Here is a 12348-nt window from a genome sequence, read left to right on the forward strand (position 1 = left end):
GTCGATAGCGATCAAGGAGAGGGTATTTGCAAAAGTCTTCGATGAAACTATTCATTCATGATTGGGTTATTTTGAAGGATCCTCTGCATGAGGAAAAAAGAAATAAAACTTAGGCTTAGTAAAGAGTTTATTAACAAAGGAATGAAGCTGAAGTGGATAATAATATTAGCTAAAAAAATAGAAAATGAGAAACCATATGAAAGGGGATTAATAAAGAAAGTTTAGATATTAGCAAATTGAAATAATAACCTGATTAATGGGAGTTGAGATGATAAAGGCAAATGTAGAGCATATATTTTTTAATCAATCCCAGAGCATGTGTTTGTTTGTTTTTGATTCGAAAAGTGAAGTAGAAAAGGTTTTTAAATTGTATAGTTATTAAAACAATTGTTCAGTAGAAACTCAATTGCATAATTTGGATGAGAGAATGAGTTATGTAACACCCCGTAAAGGAGGGCCTGACCATTGAAGAAGAAAAGAAAGTAAAGAAATGAAATAAGGTGGGGGCCAGCCTAAAGAGACAAGAAAGAATGGAAAAAAAAAAGAAGAAGAAGAAAAAGGTGGGGCCGACCAAGAGAAATAAAAGAAGAAAGGAGAAGAGAAGAGAAAAAAAAAGAGAAAAAGAAAGAGAGAAAGGGAGAGTAGGGTGCTGGAGAAGAAGAAAGAGAGAGAAGAAGAAAGAAAAAGGAAAAAAGAGGGAGGCCAGTGGCGTGCTAAAGAAAAAGAAAGAGAGAGAAGAAGAAAGAAGAAGGAAGAGAGAGGGAGAGCAACGGTGCTGGAGGAGAAAGAAGAGGGAGAAGAAAAAGAAGAAGAAAAATAAAGAGGGAAGGAAGAAAGAAAAAGAAAGAAAAGTAGAAAAGGAACGTCGGCTGGAAGGAAGGTCGACTGTAAGGGAAGAAAGGAGAGGAAGAAAACAATAATAATAAAAATAATAAAAAATAATAAAAAATAAAAATATAAAATAATAATAATAATAATAATGGGTTTCACTATTAAGGAGAAGTAAGTAAAGGTGGTGCACTACAGTGGCAAGTCGAAAGAAACAATGAGCAATTGGAAAAAAGAAATAGCGATGTAGCGTCCCGCTATTGTGAGTTGAGTGGGTGCTAAATTTTAAAAACTATATCCCTGTAAATATATTATATATATTACATTTGAGAGTTGATGAAATTGTGGAAAGCATGAGTTGGTAGAAAGCCATAGGTTGTTTGTAATTGCAATCAAGGATTTTAAATTCATTTTTTTATATTATATATAAGTATATTTACAAGGTTTTAATTACGGGGAAACAAACCTTTTAATGGCTTTCGTTTCAAAATTATACCTTGCAAGCTTGTGTGATGTTTGAGCCAATGGCCATTATTTGATTCACGAGATTTGATAAAAAAAAAATTTATTGTTGATTTCACTTAGCATGCTGATTTGATAGATATGCCATGATTTGAAATAAATTATACATAATATTCAATTTATGACTATACGGCTTTTAATCTGTTATGTTTTACAAATGCATTAAATTACAATGATTTTCATTTGAACGGGATTGAGATATGCTGGGTAGGACCTATTACCACACCAAGTCAAGTGTGGTTTTTGTGCACAAAATAGTAATTGTCAATTATTGATATTTGATTTAAAAAGGGAGACCTGAAGCCCAAATTTATATACGGTGGCGTGGGCAATTCCCACGAGTAGGTAAAAGGGGGTCCTGAAGCCCCGATTTTTATATGGTGGCGTGGGCAGTTCTCACGAGTAGGTAAAGAGGTACCTGAAGCCTCGATTTATATATGGTGACGTGGGCAGTTCCCACGAGTAGGTAAAGAAGGGGACCTAAAGCCCCGATTTATATATGGTGGTGTGGGCAGTTCCCACGAGTAGGTAAAAGGGGGACTTGAAGCCCCGATTTATATATGGTGGCATGAGCAGTTCCCACAAGTAGGTGATGATGTCTGAGAGAGTAAGCCTAAAGGCTATACTAAACCTACCCAAAGATAATGCTGACTTGTGGATTTTTATGTCACTATGCATGGCATTAACACTAGAAAATTTTTATTTAATGACAAATGAAATTTACATATTCATTGGTGATCAATTATTTCGCCTTTTTATATTTGAGATTCTTCATTTTTCACTTGTCATTGAATTTAATATTGACTGGATGTCGGAGTTGAAAGATTTTTTAGTACCATAAATACAATCGTTTTATATTTGTTTATTAGTGATTTATTTCTTTTAAGACTTGCAAGGTATTAAATTAAAATCTCTCAGTTTAATGGAGTGTGTTTTCTATGCTTACTCTTGGATTTATAAACATTATACCTTTATGTTTGTTTCCCCTCCTCGCTTGCTCACGGGGTCGATGATGATCACTAAGTCTATGAGACTCACACCCTTCTTATTTCCCCTTTTGTAGACAGGGATTTACCTAGCATGTAATCATCAGTGCGTATGATCCACCATAGATAGGTAAAGGCATCTCATAGCATTTTATCCGGAGTTGCTTCGCTGTTGGAGGTCGAGTCGTAACTCTTTATTCAATAAGTTGTAAATAGGTATTGATATTGATATCAGTAAATAATTGGAGATTGTGGATTTCAATGTATAAATTTGTAATTAAATGATTTAAAGCTTGAATCGATTGTTATGTTTATGGTTCAAGTTATGATATGAAAGTATGGTTTTAAGTATTCATATGGAATGGTGATAGTACGTAGTGAACTAATGAGCATTTTAAGAAAGGCTTGTTCGGGACTTGATGAGTCTTTCCGTTGGTCTCAAACGCCAGTAGCGACCGAGGAGGGGTCGTTATAGACTTAGTATCAGAGCCTTAGGTTTAGTCGAGTCCTAGAAATTTTTGTGTCAGTCAGCGGAGTTGTAGGAGTTAATGTAGAGTCTTGTTTATTATTTGTGACTGCAGCACAAGTCATAAACAGAAAGCTATATAAACTCTTATCCTTAGCAACCTGCCCTTCTTCTAACATCATGTAAAGTTCATAAGTAGTGCCGTTGTCTGGGTTTAAGATGCCACCCGGAACACAAGCTGCTGTTAGAAAGATTTTAAGCAAATGCTCTTGATGAAGAGTTGATATAATGATATATCCCTCCGACTAAGGGTGGAGGAAAGTGAAGTTGGACTGACAGGTCCTTAATAACTAATTCAGTTGTTGGAGTTAAAATTTGAGCTTGATATATAAATCACTTTAAAGAATCAATTTAAGAGTCTAATTGGATTAGTCTTCAAACTATGGTGCAAATGATAAGTCTTGAATTTGATTTCTTCAAAGGTAAGGGACTTAGAAAATATTGAATTTTTGGATATGCTCTAAGAGAGAGCTTCTACATTCTAAGTTTAGGACAACTTTGATCTTATGACCGTAAAGGTGAGATGCAATAATTAAGTAAATTATTCATTTTATAAATGTGATTGGTTAAGGATCAATGAGTAAGTCAAGATCTTAACATTAAATGGTGTACAATTTGATATTTATGTATTTAAGAGTTATTTGGAGACAATTGCTTAAATCCAATTTGCATTAAATGTTATGGTAAAATAATATGATTGCTAGTAGTGAAATATTCCTAAACAACGATTTTGGCATACCACAAAAAGGGGTGAAATAGATATGTTGAAATTAATGTTCTGATAGCGTGCGTATGATAGAAAGTTAGTTTGTAAATTGTAGTTTTCATGACCATGACATATATGAAGGTTATCAATATGTGAGTATGCACTTGGAGTTGTAATTTATGAGTTTGGAGTATTTAAGATATGGTTGAAGGGAATTAGCATTAGTCAAAGTACATAAATTTTTAATTAATTCCTGTGGGGTGTGAATAATAGTAGAAAGGAGGCACATAGTGCCGTGATACTATACGGTGATAATTGACATAGAAATACACTTTTCGAAGTAAATATGGAAGTAGGGAAAGGTGAAACTCTTGAATTAATAATAAGGTAAACATAAGGTGTTGATCCAGATGGATTAATTTCATGACAATTTTAAGTTGAAGTGATTGGACTATGTGAGTTGCAAGACAATGAAAATAATCAGTTATGAATGTTAAAGGAATTGTGGACACTAGAATGGGTGAATAACTATTTGTGGTAGTATGGAATTGAAAATTTGTCATACCATATGGAAAAGGGTGTCTTTAAGTGAAGACTTGTTTGATTGATCACAAGTGCTAAGAGACAACATAAACTTAAAAGCATTGACTAGACCTAGAGCATGTGACTAATATAGTAGTCTTAAAAGTAGGAGAATTTCCTTGTGGAAGAAATTTCTAGCAATTGCATTGCTGTAATACCAACCGTTCAGCGCCATAGCACTAGGAACATCCCGTGTTCTGGTCACATGAGCAAAGTGTGTGGAGTATGAAAATAAATTTATAAGTTGAATTCGTGACATTGACCTTGATACTGAACATTATTATGCGGAGGTTTAAATGAGTTGGGAATATTACGTGACCAAAAGGTTTCTTCATGGACTTAGATATCGTGGCATGCAAGTAAAAAAAAAAAAGAAAATTGGAAAGTTACTAAGATATTCTGCAATGTGATGAACCAAGAGGAATATTACGTGGATGAATACTAAGATATAAAGAGACGTTAATACCAAGTGAGGAAATTGTGAGGGAATTTGAGGATGGCCTAGCAATAGAACGAATTTACCGTACTGTTAAGAAGATATGCAATCTTATTATGATATTAGTTAAAGGAAAAGAGACTGGTAATAAGACAAGGTTAATTATGTGGCGTATGAGAAATCTAAGAATACAAATTGAGGTATGAATAAATGAGAATACATTAAAATATCTCAAAGAATAAGTGCATGCTTTTGAACTGAATGTGTTTGAAGGATTAATGAGTAAATAAATAACTAAGTGTTCGACAATGTATGAGAGTTTTGAAACGAATAGACCGAATTACAAGTGTCAAGAAAAACGGTTAGTAGTACTTTAAAACATTTTATATACATGATAAGGAAATGTGAAACTTGGAATTGCCAGAGAGTTTAATGGTTAAAGCATAAGTTATGAGGTCACTCCATGTAAGGTTGAAATTAGATATTGGCGATGATGTCGATGGACACTTAGGTAAAATCTATATTAAGTTTTATAAATATTAGAGTTGACTATGATGAGGCTAAAGGGAAAGTAATGGTATATGTCACGACTCGAAACTCCCATCGAGCCTGTGACAACCGCCGCGATGTCCCGATGGACATTCATTACCCGGAATGCCAATCGAAACCTCGCAAGGCTTAACATCAGTTTTCTCACTTCCCCTGTGAGTATTAGTTACTAAAATCATGTTTTAAAGTGATATGAACCAATTTTAATTCAAAAACAGTCAAAGAGAAGTTTCAACTACAAAGGGGTATTTTGGTCATTTTTTCCAAAAATTCTGAAGCCAGCTAAAATGTAGTATGCGAGTGCAAAACACATATTTCATAATAAAAAATAAATTTAGATGTTTAAAACATTCATTTAAAGTGAAATTATGACTATTTAAATATAATAAAAATATTCAACAAAATATTCCATTTTCTTATAAAACAATTTTTATAGAGTTATCTGTAGGAAATTTTGTAGCGTAAAAGCGAAATAAATTTATACATACTATAATACAGATAGACAAGGTATGTAATTTAATTTACAATGATGCGTGGGCCCCCAAATGACTAAAAGTAATGAAGGTTGTGAACCTACAATTTTTGAGGATGCAAGTCCAACTGTAGCCCTCAAAGAAATCAGCTATCTACCGACTATCCTAAGCCTGAAACTGGTGGAAAGGAAGGTGGTGAGATTATATAATCTCAGTGAGTAAACAAATACCATCTAAAATATCTAAAGTTGAATAAATGGAGACAGATAAAATAGATTAGCATAAAAATGATTCACAGCATTTCGAACTCATTTTAATAAGATAAAATAGATTCATTTTACCCAAATAAACAATGAGGCTTATGATTTCTTGAAAAGCTTGGCTCGTGCCAAAATCATTCTCATACTCGGTTGTCAAGGATACCTTGGCTTGGGGCTATCCCAACCGAGTCCACCAAGGCTGTTAAAAAGTCATATACGCATAAATCATGTTTTTATTTTGAAAACATAGCCGTTTCTTGGCGTTGGCTAAGTTCACCTTCACGTGGTGGTTTGACGTGAAGTGAACTCTAAAGTTTTACCTCGGGAGTTACCCTACGTGCCTCTCCGACCGAGGTACGTATATAATCGAATTTCATGCCCCTATAATAGGCTAGTCCACAGAACCCGCCCACTGCAGTGACCAATCTATAACCCACCAATTCAATAAAATTCAACAGCATGACATGGCAATTTTATCATTATCCAGCCTATCAAGGCAAACAAGAGTTTATACATTTTCAACACAATTACCCATCCAGCCATTCATGACCACATTATCATAAGCCATTCAATTCAATACATAATTTACAATACAGTAAGTAATCTCCAATTACTTCATTTTCAAGTCATCATTAAATTTCAAAATAATTTATAAAATCATTTCATTTAAACACATTTTCCATAGAATTACAAAATCGGATAAAAACATACTTTAGATAATTAAGACGGTAATAAGGTTACTCACTATTTCAGGAGTCGAATTTTTAGAGTACTCCGACTATCGATCATCGGGTACAATTTTTTTGCCCTTACCGGAGGATTCACCACCTAAACATAATGCACAATCAAGCAATTTACCACATTGGTGCTAAACCGTTATAAAACTATATGGATGCATGAAATGGAATGCAAATTGTTCGAATTATCGTATAAACACAGTGTTCTACACAAATTTAATTGTGTACTTAAATAAAACGGTATTGGCCTAATTCGATCTATCACTCGATTAATTGGCCAATATGTCCAATTCAACTCCAATTAACTCCATTTTTCTTCTAATTCTCCAAACCATCAAACACAAGTCAAATAGCATAAAATTTTGCAAAATCATCTTCAAATTTTCTCTTAGGAATTTCGGCCATGGTGGGTGCATCAATACTATGATTTTTTCTACTTGATTTTCTCACCGTAATTCATCATTTCCTAACCAATTCTCTTGAAATAAAATCAAATCCACCATCAACACTCCATAGGGAAGATTCGGCCAATGGAGGGTGATGGAAGAAAATGAATTTTTCTTGTTTGTTTTTCATGCTACACATCACTAACTAACTAAAAACACTATAATATATTGAAATCTAACCAAATCCAAGTTCAAAACTCCTCCCCCTATGTCCGGCCAGCAAGGGTATCCTCATGCAAACTTGATTCTCAACCATGGAAAATGAAAAAGAATGCATAGGAAAGGTAGATCACAAGCTAGAATTGAAAAATCTTACCTTTTGTCATTTGATTCTTTGAAATTTTGTGAATTTCTCTTGAATTTCTTAGCTAGGTTTTTGTTCTTCTTCTTTTCTTCCCTTCTCTTCCTTTGGCCGGCCAAGAGAAATGAGTTGGGAGGGTTATGGGCTGATTTTTAAAGTCAAATAATAAATGGATGAAAATTTGACACATGTCACCATTCCATTGGCCCATGTGTCATATTTACCCATTAAGCAATCTCTCTCCACCATTTAAAATTCCTCAATTATCCATAATAATAATGGGTGAAATTCATGTGCTGGACAAGTGTTGGGTGGTGAAAAATTCCAATTTTGCCTCTAGGCGACAAAATGACTATTTTGCCCCTCATGCTCGAAAAAATGTCGAAATTAAAATTTTCACCTCTCAAACTCAAATTATGTTCTAAATGGTCAATCTTAGTCAAAAACTTCTTCCAACATTCCAATTTTAACCTCTAGTGGCAAAATGACCATTTTGTCTCTACGTTATGAAAATTTCAATTTGACTCCAAATTGGTCCTCAAACTCCGAATCACCATTTTAAGTCATTCTGGGGCTTTAAAATTTTCAATTTCATCTTAAAATCTCTATTTGGACTAGTTCAAGGCTTAATTCAACTTAATTGTACCATTTAGTATATTACCGTCCTTTAACGATTTTTGAGGTACCCAAGCAAGCAAACATGCATTCTTATGTGAGAATGGCATAATAAACATATTGTAGAGCCGGGCTTGATAGTATATTGGTATAAAGGAATAGTATAAGATGATTGAAAGTAATCCTGATAATGAGAATGCTCAATGTGGAAATTGGAATTCAAAAACGCAAGAGGTGCACACGACTCCAATGAATCTAAATCTCAAGTGACTAACTAATATCGAAATGAATAAAGATATATTGGATGGAAGCATAAAAGGTAAATGAGAAATGAAGATGACTTTTAGATATTGTGATATTGCATAGATGTAATGATAAATTAAAGAAAACCTCTGAAGAATCAACAAGATCGTAAAGCATATGCGGATATTGGATTGTGATTGACTGAAAATGATATTTAATGATTGCAATGTGGTTAATGACATTGTGATACAAGGATGCGTGGTGTAACGAAACTTATGTATATGGTTGGGAATGATAAGAGAAAAGCTTGAGTTTGTAAGTACGTAAAGTTGTGCATCATTATAATGTGAGTTCACATGGACTATATGATAGATAAAGTCTAGTAGAATGTAAGTTGAATGATAACTTAAATGTCCAAAGAGTGAATTGGAGATTGATTATATTCTAATGTTCACAGACTAACTATGATTTATGGAAGTGAAAAAGAAGGATAAATTAGAATTGTCGGAAATGAGAAAAGTGAAGTAAAAAGGGAATTCAATTCGAATATAGTTGACAAGAGTCCTTACACGGTGATGAATGTTGATGTTTAAAATAAATATATATGTATATGTGAAGTCGCGTATGTAAGTGATAAAAGTGAAGAACTATTTTTAGTAATTTGAGTTTTGAGCACAATATGTCTGAAGAATAGCGTAAATGGTACATTGATAAGAGATATCATTAGAAAAAAAAATTGAACTATGTGGTTATGATGAGAATTCCGAAACAATAGTCAAGATGGGGTCATATGGTCGAAATGTAAGAATAAATGAAGTATTATTTTTTTATTTATGCTAAATTCTCTGTGCGGCAATGATGCGATGGATAAAGAATAAATGGTAATGGTATTATAAGGTGAATATTGGCGAATTGAGTAAGAAAGATAAAGTCTAATTTTGTCAAGGATGGTCAAAAAGTTCCAAGGCATATTAATGATAAATATGTTAAAGCATGATAGACTATAACTATTGAAGAGAATTAAATGGCATGTTTATGTTGCTTTAAGCTACCTAATAAGGTATAAGGATTGAAAGTAAACGAGGTGGAAAAAAAAAATAAAAAATTCCTTATAAAGGAAGGAAAGAAATAGAAGCTTAGAGTGGAATTAATGAATCAACGTTGACTTGAATTCGGGGATGAATTCTATTTAAGTGGGGGAGATTGTAACACCCCATAAGGGGGGGCTCGATCATTGAAGAAGAAAAGAAAGTAAAGAAATGAAATGAAGGTGGGGGTCGGCCTAAAGAGACAAGAAAGAATGGAAAAAAAAAAGAAGAAGAAGAAAAAGGTGTGGCCGACCAAGAGAGATAAAAGAAAAAAGGAGAAGAAAAGAGAAAAAAAAAAGAAAAAGAAATAGAGAAAGGGAGAGCAGCATGCTGAAGAAGAAGAAAAAGAGAGAAGAAGAAAGAAAAAGGAAAAGAGAGGGAGAGCAGTGGCGTGCTGGAGAAAAAGAAAGAGAGAGAAGAAGAAAGAAGAAGGAAGAGAGAGGGAGAGCAGCAGTGTCGGAAGAGAAGGAAGAGAGAGAAGAAAAAAAAAAGAAAAAAAGAGAGAGAAGGAAGAAAGAAAAAGAAAGAAAAGTAGAAGAGGAACGTCGACTGGAAGGAAGGCCAATAGTAAGGGAAGAAAGGAGAGGAAGAAAAAAAAATAAAAAAATAATAAAATAATAAAATAAAATAATAATAATAATAATGGGTTTCACTATTCAAGAGAAGTAAGTAAAGGTAGTGCACTGTAGTGGTAGGTCGGAAGAAACAATGAGCGATTGTCAAGAAGAAATAGCGATGTAATGTCTTACTATTGTGAGGTGAATGGGTGCTAAATTTTAAAAACTATATCCCTATAAATATATTATATATATTACATTTGAGGGTTGATGAAATTGTGGAAAACATGAGTTGGTAGAAAGCCATAGGTTATTTGTGATTACAATCAAGGATTTTAAATCTTTTTTGTATATTATATATAAGTATATTTACAAGCTTTTAATTACAGGGAAACAAACCTTTCAATGGCTTTCGCTTCAAAATTATACCTTGTAAGCTTGTGTGATGTTTGAGCCAATGGCGATTATTTGATTCATGGGATTTGATAAAAAAAAATTATTATTGATTTCACTTAGCATGCTGATTTGATGGATATGCCATGATTTGAAATAAATTATACATAATATTCAATTTATGATTATACCACTTTTAATCTGCTATGTTTTACAAATGTATTAAATTGCAATGATTTTCATTTGAACGCGATTGAGATATGCTGGGTAGGACCTGTTACCACACTAGGTCAAGTATGGTCTTTGTGCACAAAGTAGTAATTGTCAATTATTGATATTTGATTTAAAAAGGGGGACATGAAGCCCCGATTTATATATGGTGGTGTGGGCAGTTCCCACGAGTAGGTAAGAGGGGGACTTGAAACCCTAATTTATATATGGTGGCATGGGCAGTTCTCACGAGTAGGTAAAAGGAGGACTTGAAGCCCCAATTTTTATATGGTGGCGTGGGCAGTTCCCACGAGTAGGTAAAGAAGGACCTGAAGCCCTGATTTATATATGGTGGTGTGGGCAGTTCCCACGAGTAGGTAAAGAGGGGGACCTGAAGCTCCGATTTATATATAGTGGCGTGGGGCAATTCCCACGAGTAGGTAAAAGGGGGACCTCAAGCTCCAATTTATATTTGGTAGTGTCACAACCCTGTACTCCCTTCGAGCCCATGACAACTGTCACGATGTCTTGATAGACATTCATTACCCGAAATGCCAACCGAAACCTCGTAAGGCTTAATATCAATTTTTGCAGTTCCCCTATGAGCAATAATTACTAAACATCATATTTTAAAAGATTATAAGTTATTTCCAAATCGAAACAATAAAAAAATAAAAAAAATATTTTCTATCTCACAAGGCATTTTGGTCATTTTTCTCAAAAATTTTAAAACCTGCTAAAAATATAACACATGGGGGAAAATACACATTTCATAACTAAAAACAAGTTTTTATGTCTAAAACATTCATTTAAAGTGAAATCGTAGCTAATAGAATAAAATAAAAATATTAAATAAAATATTCTATTTTCTTATGAAATAATATTTATAGAGATATCCGTAAATAATTTTTGTAGCGTAAAAGCAAAATAAATTCGTACATACAGTAACACAGTGAGCCAGAGTGTGTAATTTAATTTATAATGACATGTGGGCCCCCTCGAATGACCAAAAGTAACGAAGGCTGTGAACCTACGATTTTTTAGGATGCAAATCTAACTGTAGCCCTCGACGAAATCAGTATCTATAGACTATCCTGAGCTTAAAATGGGTGTAAATGAGGGTGGTGAGTTTATATAAACTCAATGAGTAAACAACAACATCTAAAATATCTAAAGCCGAGTAAATGGAGACAACTTAAAATAGTTCATCGTACTTGATTCATAACGTTTCAAACTCATTTCAACTAAACAAAATAAATTCATTTCACTCAAATAATCAACATGGCTTATGAGTTTCTTAAAAAATTTGGCTCGTGCCAAAACTCATTCTTGGGGATACTTGGCCGAGGCATCTAACCGAGTCAGCCAAGGCTGTTAAAGAAAAGACATATATCCATAAATCATATTTGTATGTTTTAAAACATAGTCATTCCTTGGCGTTGGCTGAGTTCACGCTCATGTGGTGGTTTAGCGTGTAGTGAACTCTAAAGCTTTACCTCAAGAGATACCCTTCGTGCCTCTCGTATCGAGGTAAAATATAACCAGGTTTACTGTGCTCCTTTCTAATAGGCTAGTCCACAGAAACCCGCCCTTTGCAGTAAGCTAATTGAAATCCCACCAAATCAATAAAGGTTTCGACAGCATGACATGGCAATTATATTACTACCCAGCCCGTCAAAGCAAAACAAACAGTTCATACAATTTCAACACAATTTCCAATTCAGCCATTCATGCCAATATCACCATAAGCCATTCAATTCAAACCATAAATTTACAACACAAACAATAGTCTCCAATTACTCAATTTCTAAAATCATCATTCAATTTTAAAATGATTTATAAAACTCATTTCATTTAATCACATTTTACTTATAAAACATAAGGATTTAC

This window comes from Theobroma cacao, chromosome 6 (genome assembly GCF_053813885.1).
Source record: "Theobroma cacao isolate CCN51 chromosome 6, ASM5381388v1, whole genome shotgun sequence".
Lineage (NCBI taxonomy): Eukaryota > Viridiplantae > Streptophyta > Magnoliopsida > Malvales > Malvaceae > Theobroma > Theobroma cacao.